The sequence below is a fragment of the Nothobranchius furzeri genome, chromosome 12 (assembly GCF_043380555.1).
Source record: "Nothobranchius furzeri strain GRZ-AD chromosome 12, NfurGRZ-RIMD1, whole genome shotgun sequence".
NCBI lineage: Eukaryota > Metazoa > Chordata > Actinopteri > Cyprinodontiformes > Nothobranchiidae > Nothobranchius > Nothobranchius furzeri.
In genome coordinates, this window is record NC_091752.1 from 20,447,380 (window position 1) to 20,457,303 (window position 9,924).

At 40.8% G+C, this 9,924-nt stretch overlaps 1 protein-coding gene across 2 annotated transcripts in view; it reads right to left on the minus strand.

Moving 5' to 3' along the window:
* The window catches only part of marchf8 (membrane-associated ring finger (C3HC4) 8), a 127,300-nt gene extending 119,406 nt beyond the window's left edge, over positions 1 to 7,894 (minus strand). For both annotated transcript variants that reach the window (XM_054750113.2, XM_054750114.2), the window contains exon 1: positions 7,757 to 7,894. The gene's annotated coding sequence lies outside the window, so the exon portion shown is untranslated. The remainder of the gene's footprint in view (positions 1 to 7,756) is intronic.
* Positions 7,895 to 9,924: the final 2,030 nt, after the last annotated feature.

The window sequence follows — 9,924 nt, forward strand, 5'->3', positions numbered from 1 at the left end:
GAAAGCCCAAATCCGGAATGACACATATTCTCCTGTAAAAAAGGCAGGAAGTACGTGAGGAGGCAGACCTTTGTTGGCTGGATTGGTTTCCTGTCGCTTTGCAGAACTCAGTCATTTTACATCAGAACAAGCAGTGTGAGGACAAAAGTGATAACAGAGACACAGCAGAGCAGCTGGTAACTACAACAAGACTATTTTAATAATGGAAACTACAAAACATAATAAAAATGATTTTTCACTGTGTTTACCATTACTGTAAGTGGTGTATTTATCCAGAACATTGATAAATCCACAATCAGGGGAAGTAACTCTAGGAAACTATGCAAAAAGGCAGGGTGATTGTCTGCTGTAACTTGGCATGTTAATCTGCTGTGTTTTTGGAAATGATTGTGCTTCTAGAATCATAACTTTCAATTTAATCAGAAATTTAAAAAAAAGAAAATGTAATCAGGTAATTATAGTTCTTTGAGGTGAATTAGGATTGTCCAAAAATCAATGTAAGATGGTCAGAGCGGTGCAAGAAATCTGTATCAGCCCTCAAAACCTCAAGCAATAAATTCTGCATTAGGCTGAAGGTGTCTGTGGACAGCTGGAGCATTTCAATCAGTGTTGGAAGTCTGCAACACATCAAGTTTCTCTATTTGACTTTTGCATGACATGAGCAAAGTTTGGTTTATTTATTGCTTCTTTTGCTAACAAACTCTCTTCATTTATTATGCCCAAAACAAAGATTTAGAAATACTTCAGGAAATACTCTCTTGTTAGAGGAATGCTTAACGTTATAGCGTCATGAATGTCCTGTTTTTGACCTAAAGGTCATGCTCTGCTGCGTCTGCTCGAGTGGGGACAAAAAGTCTCTGACACTGGCCTAATCTACATGAGATATTGGCCAAGGTCTTTCATGCACTCTGCTCATCTGAACTGCTTCACCTCTTTACAGCTCAAAGACGAAGACGAAGAACTCTCTTGATAAATACATAATCAACCAGCTTTGTTATTACCAATAATAATGTGAGCCAATGTTCAATCAATCTTTGAAATGGCAATGTTATTACTTGATATTATAATCCTGTGATCGGTAGTATTTTACAAGTAATTATAATCCTGGACAGCTGCACTAGACACGTGATGACACAGCGTAATGCTAAAGTCACACGACACATTTCCTTTTGTCTGATCCAATCAGAACCTTTGTTTCTGGCGCTAGGCGTGGTTTTCTGTGGTGTTAGTATAAATCCTCTTTTGCATGTCAAATTCTGATTCGCCAGTAAACCAAAATATGACAATTATAACAACTATTCCATGCCACCTTTTCTTTAGTTCAAAGCGTTCTAGAGAAGTCTCGGACAGGCCATCCGGACTTCCTCTTCAGCCAAAAGAACCTCGACAAGCTGGATAAAATCTGTTGCAAGTTGCACCTGACCGCAACGGTTCCTTCAGAATAAAAGCTGAACCTCATGACCCCCTTCAGGGTCTCGCTGATGCCAATAATAACCTGTCATGACCTGGAAGCATTCAAAGACTAGTTTGGTCGGCACCACTGCTGTTCTACCGGCTTCGGTTCCAAGGAGGGTCCAAGAGGACCTTGAATTCTGGATCTAATCGGAGGCTTCCCCTGGGGTACGTAGGCCGACAGATGGCGTTTCATGTGTGTTATAAGTCTCCAACTAGAGTTTAGAGCGAAACATTCACTCCCATTCGGAACTAAACGCTTCTCCGGATCTGCTGGTTCTGATAATAACATTCCACACACACACACCATCATCGCACGTCTCATTCCACCTTAGTCCATCAGTACACAGAGTGTTAAAATTAGTATTGTTTAAATTGTGTAGAAATAAATTTCTTAACTATTATAAACCTGACTCTCTTTCTTTCCTCGGAGTTAATACGAAGTGTCACGTAATCCCTGCAATAAAAAGTTCTGATCTTCTGGTTAAAATATTCAAAGATCCATCAGATTGATATTTCATATTTCTGTGGAATCTCACATTTTATGGTTCATAAGTAAGATGTAAACTACCCATTCTTTACAACGTTTTAAAGCTGGAGTACATAATTTAAAGTGACATAAAAATGCCTAGCTTTGACTATCTGACCCTGTCCTATGATATAAAGTATGTAATCTTTCTTAATTTATATTTCCATTAAGTCTCTCCCCTGACCTCTACAGCAAAACACATCATTTATACGGGTCTAGAGTGTTGACCAATAGAATGGCGTATCCACAGGAGGGAGCTGTCAATCTTCAAGAAGAAGTTAGCTTAGCACACCAAGGAAGAAGAAGAAACAAGAGGTTTGTGATTAGACATCAGGTGTTTCCCAAAGCCAAGGAACCTTGCCTTGGATGTCTTAGCCCCGCCCGGTTGCCTAGGAGATATTTCATCAGAAACCACCAAGGCATGTTCCAATGTTCATGTTCCACCAAGGCGTGTGTTCTTCGTTTGTTAGCCATTTAGCTAGCTGAGCAAGAATACACGGGAGGTGTGTTGTAGCCTAGCCTTGGTCAAAAACTTCCCAGAATACACCGCAGTATTTTCAAAAGGACGGGGGATCAGAAGCCAGCAGCTACTTTGGGGGCAAATTTCAAGTTTAAATGTAATGAAATTGTATTGAACTGATATCTAAAATGTTTTTTTTTTAATATCTAAAGCAGTTATCTATGGTTGGTTAGTTGCTTAGTAGTTGCAGCTTTGGAGGCTAGAAGGTAGTAACTTGCTTACATATTTAATTTAACAAATATATACACAATTTTCAAAATAAAAGCTTCGTTATATATTTATACTAAAACGTATACGTGTAAAATATAACGTTATCTCTCATGTCACGTAACATTACATGACTGCCTCGGAAGCCGCGGTCACAGGATGCAAGTCTGTTACATTTAATCATTTTTCTTCGACCAAGGAAGGACAGCGACCTTGTAACCAAGGTGCCTGGCCTCGCAAGGCAAGGTGCCTTGACATTGAGAAACACTCATCATGTATATAGACGCCCTCTTGATCGGCACTGCCTATTGGAGCTGTCGAAGTGGCCGGCTGTCATCTTGGACGAGTCTCCATTTACCCCCAGTGTATTTATTTCTCTGCTTTTTCCACAAACTCTGACATATGGTTTGGCATTATAATTAAAATATAAATAAAATAAAATAAATTTAAATATAAAATCCCAACAGGTAGGCTAGAAAAGTCAATAGTAATCCCAAGTGATCTGTTTTCAATACTACACCGGTTGTTGCAACCGTAGGCTGCACAAAAAACAGGCATAGTTGCTCACTCTGCATTGGGTCCAGTTGGGTTTGGAAAGTGATGAACCCACCCAATATGGCGGCAACACTGTTACGCTCTCCAGCACCCAATAGCGCACATAAGTAATTATGTCTATGTTTGCGATTGGAAGCCTAACCCCCATTTCAAATATTCCGTTCTCCGCCGCTTGATGCTTCCGGTGTGAAACCTGGATAAGTCTCCTCTCCTTCAGATTGACGAATGGGTCCCCGGAATAAAGAATATGTGAATGTAAATAACGGGGCTATAAAATCTGATCCACTTTGCCTTACACCATGAATTACACATATTTTGTAAACCACATCCTAGTCACTCTCTTAATCAGTCAGTTTTCCATTTACTTAGCATAAACAGTGTAAGTGAATGGTAACAATAAGCATTTGTGTAAAAAAGTCATGGAAAAATATTCAATGATAATCTCAGCTAAGGATGTAAGAAAATGTCAATATGGCAATATTTCGCAATATTTTTCCCTTCGATATCGATATTCAAAAGACGTATCAAATTTTGGGAAGAATTTACATACAAACATTTGTATAGTTTCTTTTCTTTTGGAGCGATTCAAACTCCGACCACTAGTTGGCAGCAGTGTGCAATGGGTTTTGTTTCCACCACTGAAATGTAAATCCCTTTATTATGGTTCAGATACCTCATGTTAAAGGTGTTATGCATCCGTTTGGACTGATTATTGAATATTCTTACAATAATTTCAGAAAAAAATAAACAATAACGTCTGGCTGAATGTATCGCAATATAGCGTATCGTCAGAATTTACACAATACACATCTCTAATCCAAAGTTTCCTTGGTGACCTAAATAATTATGTTGACAGCAAATGAAAATAAGTAAAAGCAAGGAATTACACGAGCCGATTTAGACTTAGGACTACATTACAACAAAGCACTTCCACAATGGGCAAGGATATGATGCAGCTGCCCCAAGAGACAGCTGCCTAAGTCTGTCCTTTACTCTGCAAGTTTTAGATCCAACTTTCTATGCTGTTCCTTTGGGGGGGGACTGTGCCGGATATAAGCCGAGTAGGTGTCTTTTTGAATTTATGACTGAAATGCTAGCTGTTACCATTCACTTACATTGTTTATGTTAAGCTAAAGCAAACGGAATACTGCCAGATTAGGAGAATGAAGCCTGATTTTTACTTCTCCGTCTGCGTTGGTGCAAAGACAGGTAACACCATTATGCGTTGGCACAAGGGCTCTCCGACAGGCTCACAGTGGCTGACGGAGACATGCCCCAAATTTTAAACATCCGTTAAAATTATGGAGACCGCAAGCTTGTGATTGGTCAGGATGCCACTTCCTGTAAATTTGTCACCAGCACCACCATTGCCCCGTTAAAAAGTAAAAAGATACTCAGCGGCAGAGCCGGAACAGACTGAAGGATGCATCGCAGAAAAAGTCCAAAAATATAAATGTTCAGCCGTGACTGAATGAGTACAAAATACGGAGCAAACGTGGACGAAAACGACGGGAAACGTGGGTTTAGAGGTGGCGACCACAGGAAGAGGTGAAGGAGAATGGAGGGCAAATTTGTCCGTGTTATAAAGTCTTTGAAATACATAAACACATTAGTAAATACACTATGTGGACCAGAAACATGATTGTTATGATGGCAGGATAGTTCAGAACAGCACTACGCCCTCTGTTGTCCTGATGGGGAATTGCTTTGCAACACTCCGCTGCCTCCACAGAAGTTCGCATGAGAAAACCTTTCCAACACTCTGTGTGTCTCTTCGTTGCAAAGTCAAAGTCAGTTTAATTGTCACTTCTGCCACATGTACAGGACATACAGAGAAATGAAATTACGTTACTCTCAAACTCTCGCTAGATAGAAAATAAACATTTAGTATAAAAGCTCACAGAGAAGTATAAATCAGGCTTGACTGGGCTGATAACAAAATGCCTTTCCTTTTCCCACTTTTTTTTAACTCTGGGAATAATGGATTCATTAACCTATAGGTGGAATACCCCTGTAAGAATGCTCAACAGGAAAAAGCTATAAGGCCGTGTTATGCACGAGCAATGAGGTTAGCGTTTTCATTTCACACATTCTGCAGAACACGAGGTGGAGCGCGGTGTTCTGCTTTACGCTCTAAAGCCGAGGCTATAAAAAGACGTGTTATACAGGAAGAGTCACCAGTATGCATCGTTTTAAAATGGGGGGAAAAAGTAGCTGCAAAACGTTTTTGAATGACCCTTGATAAGGTTACAAACCAACTCCTTAAACCATGTAAGTTGCAGAGCGAAGGGGCAAAAACCCCTTCTTTATGGAACTCTTCTATAGAAGACAAAAACAGCGCCTGTCAGACTCATCCTCTGTTAACACATTGTAATATTCAGCTGGAGCCACATTTTTCTGACAGCTGATTCTTTTAAACAATGGCAACAGTTAATTGACAAAGAAAAAATATGAAAAGGCTGCTGTCTGAGCCATCAGAATTCACACTCTTTTCTCCCTTTGAAACATTTCCTCGGAAGATTTATTTGAAGGCAGCAAATGTGAGTTTGTTTGCCAGCTTCCTGACGATTACTACAGAGTCTTCCTTTGCAAGTTTTAGCTGCTTAACAGTGACAGCCACCTTTTTCCTCCTGCTTGGAATCCTAGTTGCATCTTTATAAGCTCTTTTTCTGCTCCGCGGTTGGTTATGTCATGACAACTGAGGACTTCAGACTCTGACGGCGGCTTATGTCTGTCTGCAATACGTGGCGATTTAACGCCGCAGCACGACGCTGGCTGTTACAGGCCATCTTATCGCTCGTCAGAGAGCACAAAAAGATCCAGTGAGGCAGCAGGAGAGAGCAGATTAGAAATAGTAATCACGTGGTCATCACTGGCCTAGATGGTGTCAACGATGTAGGGAGAAAACATAAAAGTCAACACTGGCGGCATATCAAATTTTTTAAATGAATTATTCTTGCTTAAAAGCATGATTGTTCCCCTTTACTTCACGGTACAGCTTGAAAGGATTGTGTGACCAATCAAACAAGAGGACAGTGCCCCAAAACTGTGCCAGGGTACCCAGGAATATCCCCCATGTTGGAATTTCCCCATAGCATGCAGAGGATCCAGACACAGATAGACTCTCCTCTTGTGCTGGCAGATTGCTGTGATCCCACAAGCATTCAATAGGCTCAAGGCAGGCCAAACCATCCTCTAAAATACTGGAGGCGATGATCCTGACTGTGTGGGGGAGCGTTAGCATCCTGGAGGAAAGAGATCGATCCAGGTTCCTGGAGATGATTGCCACAGGCTTCACAACATCATTCCAAGATTACCGTGACAAGTTCTAATTTGAGAACATGAGAAGTGCTGTGTGAACGTCATGTTGCCCAAGCTGGACCACCTCACGCTGGTCAGGCACATCCTTAAACACTGTAAGGTACAGGAAGTCATTCTGGATGTGAGTGACCTCCATGAGAGGAAGCAGGATGCCACACACACACACACAGAAAGAGAATCATCTGTTCTCCAGTGCAGAAGGTTTTGGACAGAATCTGTCTTTTACAAATCCGGAAAAGAATAAATGAGGTAACAGAAGCGGTCCAGAGCCACAGCTGCTTCTTTCTGTGCCTCCAACAACTACTGAGCAAAAACCAGCCTCACATTGGGAATGTGAAGATGTTAGTGAGAGGATTTCATAAAGAGCAGCAGAACACACCCCACAGGAGGCTTCAGAGAAAGCCAGCTTTAGCTTTAGGATGCTTTGAACAACTACAACACACAAATTATATATATATATATATATATATATATATATATATATATATATATATATATATATATATAGCTGCAGTCAGTATAAGTGTTCCTGCTTACTGAAGCTGAGGATTAACTGGGAACTGTCTTGTTTCTGTAGAAAGAGCGCAGCTATGCGGGGCGCTCCTCATGTCTTATTCTGCTGGTTCATAACAAGACCTGGGCGTGCAAAGCGCCTCAGGAAGACCGAATCTTTCTAATAATAACAATTATTCACTCCGTTCCGATCTAATTTGAATAAATCAGACGTATTTACATAAGCAACCAATGTTTTTTCTAATAATTTACTGATCTGATCTTATTTTTTTAAATGCCACATTGTCTTGGTCTGGCGTCCCTCTCGTTCCAGCACAAACAGACGAAGCGGGCTACAACAAAAGGCGTCCACACACAAACACAAATAAGTCAGAGAAATTAATTAAGGGCATATTAGGAACATGCTCGCGAGCAGACACGCTCATTTTTAAGAGCGTTTAAAAAAAACCACCTTCAACTGGATTCTCCTACCTGGAATTTCTGCCAGCCTCTCACACTTGTAATAAATACTAAAAATGTTTATGACATCCCAGCTCGGTCCGACAGAACGAGCCGGTTGGGTCGAACACAGCGAGAGCCGAGACAGCAGGACAGACCCACGGACACCGGAACAGCGCGCGAGCCGTTCCTATAAATGACAATGAAGAGAAAACACTCACCTTTGAGTCTCATTGACCACCGAATCACGACGGCTTGTTTATTTCATTGTCCCCCCCTCTGAACAGCTGTGTGTACTGGTACGTTACAGACTTCCGCATGGAGGTGGTAAAAAACAACAGAATAGGGGAGAGAGAGAGAGAGAGAGAGAGAGAGAGAGAGAGAGAGAGAGAGAGAGAGAGAGAGAGAGAGAGAGAGAAGCCGCAAGGCAATGAAGGATTCGAATGATAGGCAGCGCACACGCGCACACCATCGGGCGCACACCGGTGAAGAGACGGCTGGGTGATGATGATGATGATGAACCCTGAAACTAATCCGTTTTAAATGAGTGGGGATGTATGGAATCCTTTTGGGGCCAAACATGAAAACATTAAATTGCGTTGACCTCAGCTGGAGAAATTGAGATTTATCTTGTCTGGTCAAATCTTCCAAATAAGGTGCAATCTCTTTTTATTTTTAAAGTTTCAACAAAGATGGCAGACATTCTCAGAAAAGAATAAAACACAAAAGGCAATAAATTGAATTAAGATCTGTAAAGATAAGGCTGGATTTAGACTCAACTGTATTCAAAAGTTTCACAATGGTTTCAGACCTACCAATGTTGTCACCCAATCTAGGCATCAAAATGTAATATTGGGAATTATCGTATCGTCTTTTACTAGTTTTGTGACACATTCACCATGTACACATTATATACGTATCATCTTATTCAACTTTACCTACCTCAAAATGTAACAGATCTGTTAGTTTGAGATATTTTGTTTGGTGCAACAAGCCTAACTTACACCAGATATAGTCGCCATTTTATACACAGACAGTGTTTAAATTTGAAGTATGCATGATAAGAGATATGTGATGTTAGCTATCAGAAATATTTTAGTTCTCCTTTTAATAAAGAAAGGATCCCACATATATTGGTATCGATTCATATTGTTGTTGGGTATTTAAAGTTAGACTATATCAGTATATCAGATATCGGGAAAAAATGCTGAATCATTGAACATCCCAACAAAAAATGACTATAGGATTCACTAAATGTTGGTTTCATCCACATGTGTTTACAGCAGTTGATGTAAAAGTTGCAGAGCACAATGATAAGATTCACCAGAAAGTCATATCTGTCCAGGAGGAGTGCATACATCAAAAATCTTCTACAAGCATGCACTACAATTTTATTTTTCTGTCATCCAAAACTCACCAAATGGACAAACCCCAATGAATTTATACATTGTTTTAGACAGTGGGCTTAAAAATACAATACGAATTAGGTTTTGATCATAAAATGCATCCTGTGCAAGGTTTTTCACAATCCTTGTGATACACAAATATAACATAACATACATACTAAGGCTGATTTAGCTTTAGACTTGGTGACCAGATCATTAATGACTTGCAGTGTATTTTCAGCCTCTCCTAGCTCAAGTGAATCACCACGTGTCCTGTAACTCCACACCAAGAGGGTCCTGTCCACTCAGTGTATTATGTCAGGAAAGGCTCCCTTACCCTCTGATGACTCAAAGCCCCAGCTCCGTCTCTGTGAAACCTGCCATTGTGTTTGGGCTTATTACTGATGCTCAGCCCACCACACTGTCCTTGGTGGTTGGACAACGGAGGCTCTGTGTCCTGTCGGGGCAAAGTGGGCTCCTCCAAAGGAAGTCTACTAAAATGTCACACATGTGTCTCTGCGTTGGAGAGATAGAACGGGAGACTGTGGCTTATGCGCTGAACATGAGAGAGGCGGGCAAGTGACCAGCAGCTGTTCCCTTGGTACTAAAACAGCCTTTTGCCACATTAGCAAACTCCACGCACAGAAATTCTGATTAATTTTTACTTGCTGAAAGAAAGCAGCCATAGATGCATGTGCTTGATTAAAATCTCCTGAGAAGTACTAAACCTGTGGAGGAGTGTTAGTGTTGTAGTCGAGACCACACTACCCGAGACCAAGACATTATCGAGATCAGAGAGAACCGAGAAAGAGAGAAGGCCAAGACATTTGAGGTTAAAACAAAGACAGAACCGTAGAAAAAGGCCCTTGATACCAAGAAGAGACCAAGAACATTAAAATATGGTCTTGAGACTAAGACCAATCTTGAAGAATACAACGCTGGAGTGTGTGTGTTCAACCAGGACTGGATGGTGTAAGAACAGTATGACTCAACAGGTCTCATTA